Source organism: Zingiber officinale, chromosome 5B, assembly GCF_018446385.1.
Source record: "Zingiber officinale cultivar Zhangliang chromosome 5B, Zo_v1.1, whole genome shotgun sequence".
Lineage (NCBI taxonomy): Eukaryota > Viridiplantae > Streptophyta > Magnoliopsida > Zingiberales > Zingiberaceae > Zingiber > Zingiber officinale.
In genome coordinates this window covers 12,856,893-12,873,065 of record NC_055995.1, presented here as the reverse complement: position 1 = coordinate 12,873,065, position 16,173 = coordinate 12,856,893, and positions in this window count along the sequence as shown.

The following is a 16,173-nucleotide window of genomic DNA, read 5'->3' as shown; positions in this document are numbered from 1 at the left end:
CTCAAAGGTTAAAATCCTAGATTTAGGGTTTTAATGTAGCAATTACTGTAGTAGTCGACTGATAGTGAACAAAATGCCTCTGTTAGCTCAACCCATGTGGAGCAGTAGTCGTTGATCTGTAACGGTCGAATTCCACTTAGGCTCACTCGACTAGTGTTTTTACCAGTCAACTGGTGGCAGAAAACATCTTAGTGTTTTCTTCTCGAGCTCTATTTAATAGAGATCGGGGTGCTTGGACAAAGTTGATGAAATTAGTGGTGGTTAACCCTAATTAGAGTTTCCAAATATTCAAGTGATCTAGCGTGCTTGTACGAGGTTGTAACGAGGTTTCTCCACTCACAAGAAGCTACGCGAGCTAGCTGGAAGTTCTCCGGGGAATCATCCACTGACTGATTGGGATCGTCCACCTTATGGACGTACATGGAGTAAGAGATTTATCTTTGAACCACGTTAAACACAACGTGTTAGAGATTTGATTGTCTTGTTTATCGCCTCTACGTTTTAGCTTTCATCTTGTTAGTTTGTTTTGTATTTCCGCTGTCCACTAACGAGTATAGAAAGTGATGTTTTGGGTGAGACGCTATTCACCACCCCTCTAGCGAACATCAAGGTCCCAACAGTCCCCTCCGCTCACAGCTGCCCGGCTTATTAGGTAAACTTTTTCTTCTTATATCACCTTAGAATCTAATTGATTTTACTTTCATTTTTGTAGCCGAAGTTATGTTGAAGTCCTTGCTGAGCAGCAAGAGCAAGCTCTCTGATACCGAGATCAATGCTTGCAGTGCGGCTGAGCTGGAAAATCACAGACTTCTGTTGACCAATAGTTCGACCGATCAGATAGGCGAGGTGTGCCGAGTGGTGGGGAGCAATGCCGCCACTACCATTGGGGGAGTTTCCTCCCGTGTGACCCTCCATGGTCTTGGTGGTTGTACTGTTTGAGTCGATGCCGACCGAGTCAGCAGGTTCTAGCGAGTCTACTTCAGCGCCAACAGAGGAAGAGACTCTGCTCGAAGAGTACCTCCAGCTCCGGAGTCTCAACACTGGTGCCCATGGAAGTGCTTACTTCCCGATCCCATCTAAGCGGAGTGAGAGTTCTTCTGTTGTCCCCGATAGAGCAGTCCCTCCACCAACACTGCCTTCATTCGATCGGACTCTATCTGTGCTCGAACTGTCAGCTGTAAGATTCTAGCACAACCAATTTCCTTCCCCCCACCATCGGTCGATCTAGTGGCTTCAATCTCCATGATCCGCTCCTTGAAGTCCAAATCCAAGGGTCAGGCAACTTTAGAGCTCTCTGATCTGATCGGCCGTAGACACATATCGACTTTGATCCACCTGACCATTGACACTTGGCGCTCTCTAGGCAATGATATGCCCTGATTGCCCGAGCACACGATTCGTATCCAGGGTCCTCTAGCCCATACTTGGGCGGATGCCAAGGGCAAGGTGATGACCCTCCCACCCGGGGAGCTGGTTGACAGCTTCACTCAGAAATCCACTATAGTAAGTTATGTTCCTCTAAAGTTTCTATTTTCCTTTACTACACCGAGTTTTGATTCTTTCTTCTTACAGTTCTGGATGGCTAGTTTGACGATGTGTTAGAGGTTGACCTTCCTCGAGCACGAAAATAAACAACTGCGAGCCTCGATCAAATCAGCAAGTGCGTCCCGAGCTACTATTGAAGCGCTCACCGCTGAGGTTACTCAGCTAAGGAAAATTTAGAAAAGTCTCTCGAAAAACTAGTGGGCTCTCAGTGGATGCAGTCGACAGAAAAGAATAAGAACCAAGAGCAGGCCCAACAGCTTGAGCGGCTCAACAAGCAGGCACGAGATTTTGACTCCAAGGTCAAATCAGCAAACACTCAGAAACTTCGTGCCATAGAGGACCTGGAGAAGAAAAACCTGGAGGTTCGGGCCTTAGACAAGAAGCTTAAGGAGACTGAGACAACTTTGGCCCAAGAACAATCGAGCCGATCGGCGGAGCAACAGAAAATCACCTATTAAGACGTCGAGTTGAAGTTTCTGAAGGCTGAGCTGGAGGCGTCCAAGGCCCATCTATCTAAGTTTCAAGAGGATAGCCCGCTCGACTAGAGGACTTCCAGGTTAAATATCTCTGCTCCAAGGCTTCAATCAGATCTTCTTCTATCGGATCCTATCTCTTTGATCTTGGCATAGATGGCACCATCCAGCAGGTGAAGGATGGTGGCCACCTGTCTGCATATGTCTCCATTACATCCGTTCAAAAGGATGAACTTGTGGCCTCGTTCCCTGAGAACGTTGTTTTTGATCTAGCGTAGTTCTTTTCTACCAGCATTTTGTAATTGGGAACAACCTTTGTAAATTTTTTCAAGTACTAATCGATGTACCCTCGTTCAGCGCTTTAAAATTTTGCTTGCTTCGTATTCTCTTTATTATTTCTATATAACTTAGTCACCCCGTGCAATAGTTTGAATCTCCCATGAATCGTGGTCGAACGACATCCCGTTGTAGAAAATAAGAACAGAAGCTTGGCTCGATCGGGTCGAGTATCTCCCACACTTAGCATTTGCATATGAAGATTCCTCTCCACCTAGTTATGATTCCCCGGTCGAGTTGGGAGTCCTTGACACTTGCATTTTTATTCAAAAATCTTGATGACGGTCGCTAGGTTCGATAGTCGTCGCTCGATTTTTGATACCTTCTTCAAACTTAGAATTTAGGTTTTGTAACCGTCGCTCGGCTATTAAACCTGAGTTTATAGTCACCACTCGACTGTTGATTCTCCCTCGTGCTCGGGTTTATAGCCACCGCTTGACTATTGATTTACTGTCATGCCTAAGTTTAAAGTTGCCACTCTGTTGATTCTCCCTCGTGCAATATACCCATAGCACGCTCGGGGAGTTCATCGACCCAACTTCGTCCAGCGTGGTCGAGCCAAGCCCGAAGCCCTCTAAGGATCTCTCTATTGGTGACCTCCGCTTGGGCGTTACTCTATGGGTAAGCCACTGACATGAAGGATGCCGAACTTTCCTACTATTGTTCGAGACAAACTTGCGAGGGATGCTTAACTGACATAAGATATTTTTGATATATAAATTTGATAATCATGTGCTCAGTTATCTTGGCGAGCAGCTCAGCCTCCATCCATTTTGAGAAATAATCAACTGTCACCAGTAAAAATCTTCTTTGCCCGATCGCTATGAAAAATGGTCTAATGATATCCATGCCCCACTAATTGAACAGACAGGACACAGTGGACTCCTTCTATTCTTTAGTAGGTTGGTGCGATATATTCTGATATTTCTGGCAGGACATGCATGTGACTACCACCCGAGCGACGTCGGCCTACAATGTTGGCTAGAAATACCCGGCTAGCAGGATCTTACGCGCCAATGACCGACCGCTCGAATGACTATCACAGGAACCTTGGTAAACTTCTTGCAATATGTATTGAATATCATCCGATCTGATGCAGTTGAACAGTGGCCTTGAGAAAGCCCTCTTGTATAAGTGATCTCCAATTAGGGTGAATCAGCCGACCCTCCTTTTTAATGATTAAGCTTCCTCCCGGTCATCCGATGTGGCACCCGATTAGAGGAACTCGACCAGTGGCGTCCTCCAATCACTCGATATGCCCATTCCAGCCATCCTATCAATATGTGCCACTAGCAAAATTTGCTAAATCGACATATCTATAAGTTCAAAACCAACCTAAATTACTAGGACACAGTTTCCTTCTATAATCAACAACACACACTATAAGTGATATCATTTCCCAACTTATCGGGCTTATTGATTCATTGAACTAAATCTCACCCATTGATAAATTAAAGAAATAAATATCAAATATATGTGCTTGTTATTATATTAGGATTAAGAGCACACACTTCCATAATAACTGAGGTCTTTGTTCCTTTATAAAGTCAGTATAAAAGAAAACGACCTCTGATGGTCCTACTCAATACACTCTAAGTGTACTAGTGTAATTATATAGTTAAGATAAACTAATACCTAATTACACTACGACCTTCCAATGACTTGTTCCTTTCCATTTTGGTCGTGAGCTACTGTTTATAATTTATAAGGTACTGATAACATCATCTTCTGTATGTGACACCACATACTATGTTATCTACAATATAAATTAATTGAACAACTACAACAAATGTAGATGATTTGACCAAATGTGATTCTTTATTCAAAATAAATGTTTGCAAAAGCTTAGGCTTTCAGTATACACTCTAACAGTCCATGCCCCACTGGTTGAACAGACAGGACACAGTGGACTCCTTCTATTCTTTAGTAGGTTGGTGCGATATATTCTGATATTTCTGGCAGGACATGCATGTGACTACCACCCGAGCGACGTCGGCCTACAATGTTGGCTAGAAATACCCGGCTAGCAGGATCTTACGCGCCAATGACCGACCGCTCGAATGACTACCACAGGAACCTTGGTAAACTTCTTGCAATATGTATTGAATATCATCCGATCTGATACAGTTGAACAGTGGCCTTGAGAAAGCCCTCTTGTATAAGTGATCTCCAATTAGGGTGAATCAGCCGACCCTCCTTTTTAACGATTAAGCTTCCTCCCGATCATCCGATGTGGCACCCGATTAGAGGAACTCGACCAGTGGCATCCTCCAATCACTCGGTATGCCCATTCCAGCCATCCTATCAATATGTGCCACTAGCAAAATCTGCTAAACCGACATATCTATGATGATCGGACATAAAGAACTCGCTAACTTGGCCATCTTGTCCATATATTGGTTGTCCAATCAGGGTACTTTCTGTATAATCACTTATCAAAAATCTGCCTTCAGTTTCTTGAAAGCTTTAGCACACATCTTAAGTCGGGTGTTATTTATTTCAAACACTCTTGATAGTTGTTGAGCTGCCAACTAAAAATCCGAGTGGATGAGAACTCTTGTGGCTCCCACATGCTAGGTTACATGCAAGCTGGCTATCAAGACCTCATATTCTACCTCGTTATTTGTGGCCCGATAGTCTAGCCGCATGAACAAGTTTCATTCTATCCTCGTGTTGTGATATTAAGAGGATATCTATTCTGCTACCTTGTCGGGTGGATGAGTCGTCCACATATATCCTCCAAGTTGTGTCCGTCTCGGTGTTCTGTGCCTCAATGATGAAATTAGCTAAGGCTTGAGCCTTGATTACCGTCCAAACTTGATACTGTGTGTCAAACTTGTTCGTGCGGGAAGCATCCGACAATCGAACCTAAATTTTGATAATGGCAAAAGGCTCAAAGTTAAGGACATTTGTGATCTAACGTATTTGAATGAGTTTACAGGAAAGTCCTAAGTGTACTTAGGCAAAATTCCTAGCTATGGTTAGGCAAGTGGAAAACGCTAGGGGGTGGTAACCCTAGGTTCTAGGGTGTGGTAACCCTAGGCGGAAAGTCTTGGCAGGTTGAGGGCTTCGGGTAAAAACCCTAGAGTCGGGGACTCTAGGTGGAAAGTTTTGGTGTCGCGAACCGGGTGGAAGACTGGACAGGTCGTGGAGCGAACATCCAGTAGAAAGTCCTGGAGCCTCAGGCACTGAGCAAAAGTCCAGTCGGTCTGGAGGACCGGTCTAGCAACAGGTAAACTCTTCTGAGTGGAGTAGGTGAGGACACATTCCCTGGTAAGGGAACAGTAGGTGTTGGTTCGACCTAGAATTTTCGGATGGAAATCTGAAGTCAGAACCGGACAGTTTGGTGACTGTCAAATATTTATCTTAATCTTCTTTTATTATGCTAAACTCTATTTTATAGGATATGTTTTGTATTGTTGACTAACACATCTTGCAAGGAGTGAAAAAGCCATAAAGCCTCAGATGAACAGTACCCGAGGCGCCCTCCATGGAACTTGGAGGCGCCTCGAGTGCAACGTTTGAAGACTCCGCATAGCAGATCAGGAGGCGCCCTCCATGGAGCTGGAGGTGCCCTGGATGCTGGGTGGATGGGGCCCTCCATGGGCATGGAGGCGCCCTCAAGCGGATAGGTTGCAAGCGAAACAGGGTTTATCCACGTTGTGGATCCGACGGGCTTTGAGGGCGCCCTCCATGCTGTTGGAGGCGCCCTCAACGAGCTATATAAGCTTGTCTCGAGTAGGAGCAAAGGACAACTCGAAATCACAATCCATCATCCGTGTGCTGCTCAGAGAATGATCCGATAAAGTTGCAACTCGACTCTGACGACCAAAAGCTTCAAGTTTACTAATTCCTTATTGTCGGTATAAGTTTTTCATTTATATTGTACTTCAAATTGTAACTTCTGAAGTGATAGTGATTGCCCAAAGTAAACGCTCAATGAGCGTGGGCCTTGGAGTAGGAGTCTCCACAGGCTCCGAACCAAGTAATTCCTTGGTGTGCTCATGTGTTGTTTTATTCCGTTGCGTATCGTTTACTCCGATCGATTGTTTTAAAACGACATGAAAGTCACGAGTGCTATTCACCCCCCTCTAGCGCTTTCGATCTTATAATTGGTATCAAAATGGGGTCGCTTCGAATTGGTGAAACCACCATTCAAGTAAATTTTTATGGTAATTTTTAATTTTTCGGAGTCAATCGAAATCGATAAAATTGTCGCCTGCCGATCTATTTTTATCGCAATCAACATTTTCCCTCGAACTGGTGGAACACCACTTGAGTTCACACATTTATTTTTAATCCCGCACTACTAATCCAAGACCAAGTCTTGGAACAAAGTTTCTTGTTTTTGTTTGTGCGAGATTTTACTTCTATAACGACCCGCCAAGAAGGCTACAGCACAGCCTGCCCGCCTCTCTTCTCCAGCGAGAACTTTGGCTATTGAAAGAGCCGAATGGAGTTCTACCTCCAAACCCAGTTCGAGATGTGGATGATCATCAAAATTGGCATCTCACTCCCACTCGACGGCACGGGAAAACTAGTATCATGCGAGAACTGGGACGCAAGTATAATAAAGAAGGCCAAGGCCAACGTCAAAGCAACGTGTACTCTTCAATGTGGTCTAACAAAGGAAGAGCTGAACCGAGTTGGTCTATTCCCAAGCACGAAAGAACTATGGGAGAAGCTGATCGAGCTGCACGAAGGCACCTCCGATACAAAAGTAAGTAAGCGCGATCTAATTTTAAATAAGTTATATAACATAAAAATGTAGGAAGGTGAGACGGCTAGCCAACTTCACGCGCGGATACAAGATCTACTAAACGGACTCCACAGGATCGGACAAAAGATGGAGAATCAAGACATAATAAGGTATGCACTCAATGTATTTCCGAGGAATACTTTATGGGCATCCATGGTAGATGTTTACAAAGTATCCAAGGATCTTTCATCAATTAAGTTAGATGAGTTATTTTCAGAATTTTAATTGCATGAATAGACTAATGCAAGTCCAACCGAGAAAAGTATTGCTTTGGTTGCAGGTACAAGCAGAACTCTGAAACCAAAAGCAAAGAGTAGAACCGAACCCGAGTCTAAAGATGAATCGGGCTCAGAAGATGATGATGACAAGATCATAGCCGAGATCGTCAACCTAGTACACAAACTCTACAAAAAGAAGAAAGGATTCACGAAGAAGGACATCAAGAAGGCGATTCAGTCCAAGACAGTGCAAGCCAGTCCAAAAGTAAAGTTTGAAGTTACCTGCTATGGCTGCAACCAAAAGAGACACATCAAAGCCAACTGTCTGAATCAAAAGGAAGCAAAAAAGCAAAGGAAGAAGAAAGCACTACAAGCAACATGGGATGAGTCTTCTTCAGAAGACTCCAACGAAGAACTCGAACAGACGAGTTTCCTTGCATTGACGACTCAAGAACAACTCGAAGAATCAGAAATCGAGTCCGAGCGAAGTTACGGATCCGTATCCGTTTCCGAAGGACCTAAACCCACTGTAAGCATTTCTCAATTAAGTTCACTGCATAATTTAGTTAATTATCTAATACGCAAGTTAGCTAAATCTAATGTCTGGGTCAAATCACTTCAAAAGGAGGTAACATCCCTTAAAGAAGTGACTAACCCTAGCTCCTTGACTGACCTCGTTCAGACTAGAACCTCAACTCAAGTCCAAAAGCTTGAGGAAGAGAATTCTAACCTAAAAAGTCAAGTCAAGGAACTAAAGGACACGTTGGAACAGTTCACTTTGGGTTCCAAGAATCTTGATTTGATTCTTGGAAAATAGAGAGTCGTTTACAACCGATCTGAACTTGGATTTAAGGCTAAATGAAAATACAAGTCTTACCTATCACTTGTAAATATAACTAATAGAAAATTAGTCCAAGCATGAGTCCCCAAGTCAAACTTGATTAATCAAGTTAGACTTGAACAATATTGGGTCCCCAAGAATCAAATCCACTACCTTGATAGACCTTATCGAGGCTATGATCCAGGGGGAGTCAATAGAAAAATCATCTTTATTTATAAATAGAATTGTTTGATGTTTGTCTTACTACTTTTATTATACATGCTTAGATTAGGCTAGATAAGAACCTAGACGTGATTTACACTTGACTAGTTAGACCTAGGGGTTTCAAAAGGAAAATTAAATATCCAATTTCTTTGAAAAGCTTTATCTAGAAGTGATGGATGATCTCATACCCAAGAATGCCTAGTGTCTCGCCACAGCTTGGAAGTCAATATTTGAAATGAATATTTAATTGACTAATTGAAAAACCTGAGTCTAACTCAAATATAAATTAATCCTTAGATGATAACCTAAATCAAAGATGAAATTAACTATCTCACAAAAACCTATAAGGGTCCCTAATTGATAACTTAGAAAAGGGTGAGATGGACTTAGGTAAAATTTAGACCTAACTAATCAATTAATTAAACTAATCAATTTATAAATCTACCTAATTAATATTTAACCTAATCAATTAATCAAGTTAATCAATTTATAAATCTACCTAATTAATATGTAACCTAATCAATTAATCAAGTTAATCAATTTATAAATCTACCTAATTAATATTTAACCTAATCAATTAATTAAACTAATAAATTAAGTATTTAATTAATAAATTAATCTAATCAATTACTAAATTAATCTAATAAATAATTAATTAACTAAATAAATCTAATTAATTCAATTTAATAAATTCTTAATTAACCCAAATTAATCTATCCAATCAAATCAACATTTAACTCAATTAAATCTAAAATTAAACTTAAAACTTAAAATTTAACTTAACTAATTTAATTTTAAATTTAACTTAATTAAATTCAAACACAAAACCATCTCTCAATCACTCATAGGAATACTATGTTTGATAATCTAGACTGGGTGAAATGGAATATTAAGGGATTAATTTCAATCAAACTATCGTTCGATCCATTAAATTGAACTAAAACAAATACTTTATGTGTAAGAGTATAAAAATTTGAATCAATGGATGTTAGATAGTGGATGCTTCAGATACATGACTGAAGATAGATTGAAATTTACTAAGCTGAAATTCAAGAACCAAGGGTCAGTTGCATTCGGTAACGACGGAACACTTAGGGTGCGTTTGGTTCAAGTTATCATGTATAACCTTGGTTATGTGATTACCAGGTAATCACATAACCAAGGTTATGGGGAATAAAACATAACCAAATATTGTTTGGTTCAATTTAGGTAATGCAACAAAAACTTGTTTGTTTGAAGGTTTTAATGAATAACCTATTTTAATATTTTACTATATTACCCTCGGTTACAAAACCAACTATACATAATAATAATAATAATATTATTATTATTATTATTATTATTATTTAAACTCTATTATATTTTACTATATTTTCACATTTTTTATATTTTTTTATTTTGTTTATTTGTTTTTGATGTTTTTTATTTTTTTCCCATTTTTTTTATTTTTAAGTTTTTTTATTTTTTTTACTTTTTTTAGTTTTTTTTAATTTTTTTTTTTTTAACATTTTTCCATTTTTTTATGTTTTTTAACATTTTTTATTATTGTTTACTTTTTTAAATTATTTTACATTTTTCCCTTTTTTTATTTTTCTATTTTTTATGTATTTTTTTTCTATTTTTCTATTTTTTATGTTTTTTCTTTTTTTTTTAAATTTTTTTAAAATTTTTTATTTTTTTATGGTTTTTTTTACAATTTTTTATATTTTAAATTTTTTTCTTTTTTATCACAATTTTCTCGTATACCTCCATATTATGGTCAATCTACCGTTGGAAGACCTTGTTCATCAGCCTTGGTAGGTGACACCGGCGTTCTTCAATTCGATCGGCATAATGGTGCAACAATAGGTCCCATTAACCGTGATGAAGCTGAACTTCTCTTGATCCTCCTTGGTGAGCGGAACTTGATGATAGCCCTGGTACCCATCAAACATGCAGATTAGCTAGCAGTCTGCCGTGGAGTCCACCATTTGATCAATGCACGGTAAGGGATGGAAATCCTTCGGACAGGCTTTGTTCAAGTCAAAGAAGTTGATGTAGACCCACCACTTGTTGCCCGGCTTGGAGACCAGCATCATGTTGGCTAGCCAACTTGGGAATTGGACTTCGCAAATGTGGCTGGTCTCTAGTAATTTTTCTATTTCCGCTCGGATGATTTGGTTATACTCCGAGCTGAAGTCCCTCTTCCTTTTCTTCACCGACCGGGCATCCGGTCGGACATACAGCTCGTGCTGCGCTACGCTTGGCGAGATGCCCTGGAGCTCATGCGTTGATCAAGAAAACACATCGTAGTTTTTCCTAAGGCAGGCCACCAGCTAGGCCTTCCTTGCATCAGTCAGATCGGCCGCAACGAAAGTTGTGGCTTCCGATCGGCTGGGGTGGATCTTGATCTCCTCTTTTTCATCATAGACCAGCGCAACAAGTTCTTCCAGAATCATGTTTACCTCCAATCGTTGCATCTGTCGAGCGACCTTTGACTCGGACTTAACCATCTCGACGTAGCACACCGAGTGGCCAATTGTTCGCCTTTGACTTTGCCCACCAAATTGTCCACCAGGAACTTGATCTTCTAGCAGCAGATGGACACTACTACTTGGAACTCTTTAAGGGCCGATCAACCCAATATCACATTGTAGGCGGACGACATATCCACCGTGATGAAGTTTGTAGTTCTTGTCTATCTGAGTGGTTTCTCTCTAAGTGATATGACCAGCCTAGTCTGGCCGATTGACAATACACAATTATCCTTGAACCCATACAGTAGAGTCGTTATGGGATGCAAGTCACTCCGGTCGATTTACAGCTAGTCGAACGCCTTTTTAAAGATGATATTCACCGAGCTACTTGTATCTATAAAAGTTTAGTGACTATTGTAATTAGCTATTACTGCTCAAATGATCAAGTCGTCATCATGAGGGACCTTCACCCTCTCTAAGTCCCCAGGACCAAAACGGATCTTTGGTCCTTCGGCCTTCTCCTTGCTGCACTCAACGATGTATATCTCTAATTATCGGGCGTGTGATTTCCTCACCTTGTTGGAATCACGTCGGTCGGTCCTCCAGCGATCATTCTGATGTCGTCCCATGCGACGTTGCTCCTATTCTCCTTCGCCCGAGTTGAAGGTTTAGCCTGCTCGGCGGAAACCCGGGCGGGACCTACATTACCTCTACGTTGAGGCTAGTGTTGACGATGCTCAATCGCCGACCTTTCTTCTTCCCGTCATCCACCTAATCGGTGTCGATAATGCCAATCAGGAGAGGGTGAATGACAGCGATATCCTGGAGGAGCCGATCTACTTGAAACTAGCCTCAAATCATAGCAATCTCAGGTATTATGCATCGCCGAGCGATGGTACAAGCAGAACAATGGTGTCCAAGGCCTATCTTTCGCAGCCTTCGGTCGCTCTACTTCCATATGTTGCACAACATGGGCTCAGGGCTCCTGGTGCGGCTGAATCTCTTCCGCTTGGGGGCCCTTTGGTGGTTGATGGGTCTGAGTCGATCAGCGCTAAGGGGTGTCTGGCCGTCTGCCGACTCAGGAATGACTTCCTTCTTTCAAGGTACTTGGGTCTCCTCTACGTTGATGTATTCGTTAGCCCTCCGGAGCAGCCAGTCGAAGTCCTTTGGTAGTTTTCGGATGAGTGAGCAAAAAAACTCGCCCTCTATAAGTCCCTGCGAAAAGGTACTTACCAAGATCTCCGGGGTGGCCAATGGGGCGTCCATAGCCACTTGTACCTCTTGATGTAAGCCCTAAATGTTTCCTTGGGCCCTTGTTTCACAATGAACAAATTAATGTTCGTCTTCTGGTAATGATGGTTGTTGTTAGAGCAATCCAAATGGTTTGTGCGACCATATGCTTTGGTGTTTAGACAAAGGGTTTAAGTTAAGATTACCCTCGTTATTTGATATGTGTATATGAGTGTGCAAGTTTGTAGGATACACATATAACTCAGCTTGATGGCTTCGGGTCCGGTGAAGGATGGAGCATTCGAGGGACCATGGACAAGGCAACAAGGACAAGGGCCGAGGGAAGCAACTTCAAGGCATACGCGAAGGATGACATTGGGGATGAGCCACAGGCTTAAATGCATTCGAGGGACGAGAGCCAAAGGAAGTAGACTTGAAGGCAAGGCTACAAAGAATAGTCAAGTGAGTTGTGAGGGTACGAGTATATGAGAGATTGTACTCAGGAAAAAATCTCAAGGGGGTACTGTAGCAGTCAACGGGGTAATGTAGTAGTCAACGGGTATTGTAGTAGTTAATGGTAATGTAGCAGTTACTGTAGCAGTCAACTGATACAATATAGTAGTTGATTGGTATACTGTAGCAGTCGACTAGTGCACTGTAGTAGTTGACTGGTGCATTATAGCAGTCGACTGGTAGAGATCCGTTGAGAGAGTTGTTGGGCTGGCACCAGTCGACTGGTGCAAGGACTAGTCGACTTGTAACGCGACTTGTAACGATAAAATAGCATGACTGTTTTCTTCTAAGCTCTATAAGAAGGAGCTTGGGATGACCAACCAATGTGACGAAATTAGACTTGGTTAAAACCTAATTAGTAGTCACCAAAGTGCTCAAGGTTCTCTTGTGTCCAAGTGTTCTTGGTTGGTGTTGTGGTGAGGTTTCTCTACCCACAAGGAGTTGCTTGAGTAGTCGGAGTTTGTCAGGAGCTAATCCACTGAAGGATCAGGATCGTCCACCTCAAGGACAGTCGTGGAGTACGAGCCCTAATCTTCAAACCACGTTACATCGACATGCATTAGTTTGCTTGTTCTCTTTCATTGTCTTTAGCTTTCATATTCATATTAGTATTTATATATCCGCTTGCACACTAACAAATACGTAGGAAGCGAGTAATTGGGGGTGTCGTCTATTCAACCTCCCTTCTAGCCGGCTGTATGATTTTTCATGTTTTTTATTTCCATTTGTAAATTGTCATTTTCTAGCTTTAATTTATCAAAATCTTCTAATGGACAAGATTTTTCTAGAATTACTTTTAATTCTTTAATTTCTTTTTCTAATTTACAACAATCTTTAGATAATAATTTAACGAATTTAAACATTTTATCAGGAGGGAGAGATCGTACATGACTTACCTTGTCGATCTCGTTGTTCGTGGCTCCCTCTGAATTGTTGTTTTCTTCTGATGTCGCTCCCCCTTTATCAATGCTCATTTCGGAAGAGCTTTCTTCGTGTTCATCTTGATGACTTGCCATCAACGCAAGCCTAGAGAAAGCCTCAACTTTTGATTCGGATGACGTTTCGTGCCACGTCACCTTTAAAGTCTCATACTTGTTCGTTTGTACATGCTTATTTCCTTTGTCCTTATCCTTGTTCCTTAGCTTAGGGCAGTTGTCCTTAACGTGCAATTCTTCGTTGTAGTGGTAGCATCTGATTGTCCTTTTCTTTCTACCCTACGAATGGTTAGTTTTTCTTAATTTAAATAATTTTTTAAAACGTCTTACCATCATTACCATTTCTTTGTCTTCGAGAGAGGATTCTAACTCATGTTCATCTCTTGTTGCCTTGAAGGCGATGTTGTGCTTCGACTCCTTCGTACCTACGCATCTCGACTCATGCACTTCAAAAGTTGAAAATAATTCTTTTAAGGTAATAGATTCTAAGTCCTTAGAGATATAGAAGGTATCTACTAGTGATGCCCATTTTGTATTTCTAGGGAATGCATTAAGAGCGTACCTTAACGAATTTTGGTTGCTTACCTTTTCTCCGAGATTCAAAAGTCCGGTGATGAGCTCCTTGATCCTCGAGTGAAGTTGTGCAATCATTTCGTCTTCTTCAAATCATAAGTTGGTGAGCTGGTTGTGAAGTAAGTCCCATCTTGCGAGCTTGGCTTTGATGTCCCTTCGTGTAGATCAAGGAACTTCTCCCAAAGCTCCTTTGCTGAGTTGTAGACACCGATCCAGTTGACTTCTTGTAGCCGAAGAACGCTCAGCAGATGGAACTCTGCTTTACCGTTTGCCACGTAGTCGGCCTGCTCCTTCGTCCACTGGTATTCTTCCTTACCCTCGGGTGCTATAAACCTAACTTCATTATTAAAAGTAATTCAAAGTTGGTTTTAAAGAATACCTGCATTCTCTTTTTCCAGCTAGCGAATTCCCTTTTGAACTTCGGTGGGTATATGCTCGGTTCGGCCATTGATTCAGTGCTTCGATCGGCGGTCAGTCCTCCTGAAGCGTCCTGGCTATGATACCACTTGTTGGACCCATTAGCCGGCTAGAAGGGGGTTGAATAGTCCTGCACAAAATCAAAACAAACGAACCCTTCTCGGACTTTAAAAGAACACTTGTATAAACGATAAATAAAAGAAACAGAAAGATAGAAACTAAGAGAGTTTTACTTGGTTACAACTGGGGAGGTTGTTAATCCAAGGAAATGATACGCACTAATTTCTCATTCAGGCGGAGAAGCCTCTTTACATGAATGAAAGCTTAAAAAGGAAGAAGCTAAACAAAACAGAAAAGCTCACAAGTGTTGTATCAAAAATTGTTTGTTATTTTACAGTTTCTGGACCAAGACTGTATTTATATCCTTGGTCGGAGTGCTTGGAAGCGTTCCAAGTGCCTGGAGTGGGATAGAATTCTATCCTTGACGCAACGGTCAACATCCACATCGAAAGTGGATAAAATTATGTTCCGGACCCCGGACCCACAAAGTCAACCTAGTTGACTTTTTCAGTCTGGACCCTCTGCTCCGGTTCTACTCACCTCGGTCCGGGTCTTCCGCTCCGGCTCGGCCCACTTGGGTGATTTCGGCCATCCAGAATAGGGCTCACTCGAACCCAACTTTCGGCCTTCCCGAGCAACCTTCCGCTCCGACTTCTCATCCCTTGGAAACGTCGCCCGCCTCCTTCTCTTCCGCTCGCGTACTCTTCCGTAGCACCTCGTCCCTCAGGCGCACCGAGCCCGTCGGCTCTCTCCCATGCCGTCCTTCTCGCTAGCTGCATTTTTTGCTTGACTTCATGTGCTCCTAAGTTCCTGCACACTTAGACACAGGGTTAAACATAACATGACCTAACTTAACTTGTTTGATCACATCAAAACAACCTTAGGGTACCAACACATGTCCAATTCTTCTTATGTCAATTTTAAGGTCGTAAGTCATTTAGCGTCCTCCATCTTCACATCTCAGATACAGGTTAAGTTCTTATAGACGGCGCCAATATGATCCTATTCGAAAGCAGTGAAGATAGTTGGTTGGGGATATGGCTCTGTGGTTGAATGTGTGAAGACTCCACTACGCTATGCAAAACCAAGAACATCAGTGTCGGGCCAGGGAAGGGATCCCGACGTTGGTACTCAGACGCTTAAGTCAGTCACCGATAACAGTGAAGAACAAAGAAAAATGTAGCAACAACAAGAGTGTAATCACAAATAACGCATACCTCCTCCGGTGCATGGCCCCCTCTTTATATAGTGGCCCTGTAGCGTACGTACACATTTCTCAAAGCATGTACACGTTTCTCCATTTTTCCTATAAAAAGATAAGTTAGAAAAGTGTCTCTGACATCATTTCTTAACAAGGCATGTAAATTCCTGACATGACAGTGGAAGCTTCTGTCGTACAATTTACTAGTTAACCATATCCTGTTGTCAGCAACACCAACTCCCAGAAGGATATGATGAGCTAAGCAAAGGGTCCCACTGCTTGGCTGAGTGGGGGAGCCACTCGGTCGAGATTTCCCACCCTATCACTCGAGGTTGTTCTTCTCCATGGTCGCTCAGCTCAGTAGGTTATTCCTCGTACGACCGGACAGGCGGTCCAGTCAGATTAGCTCTTA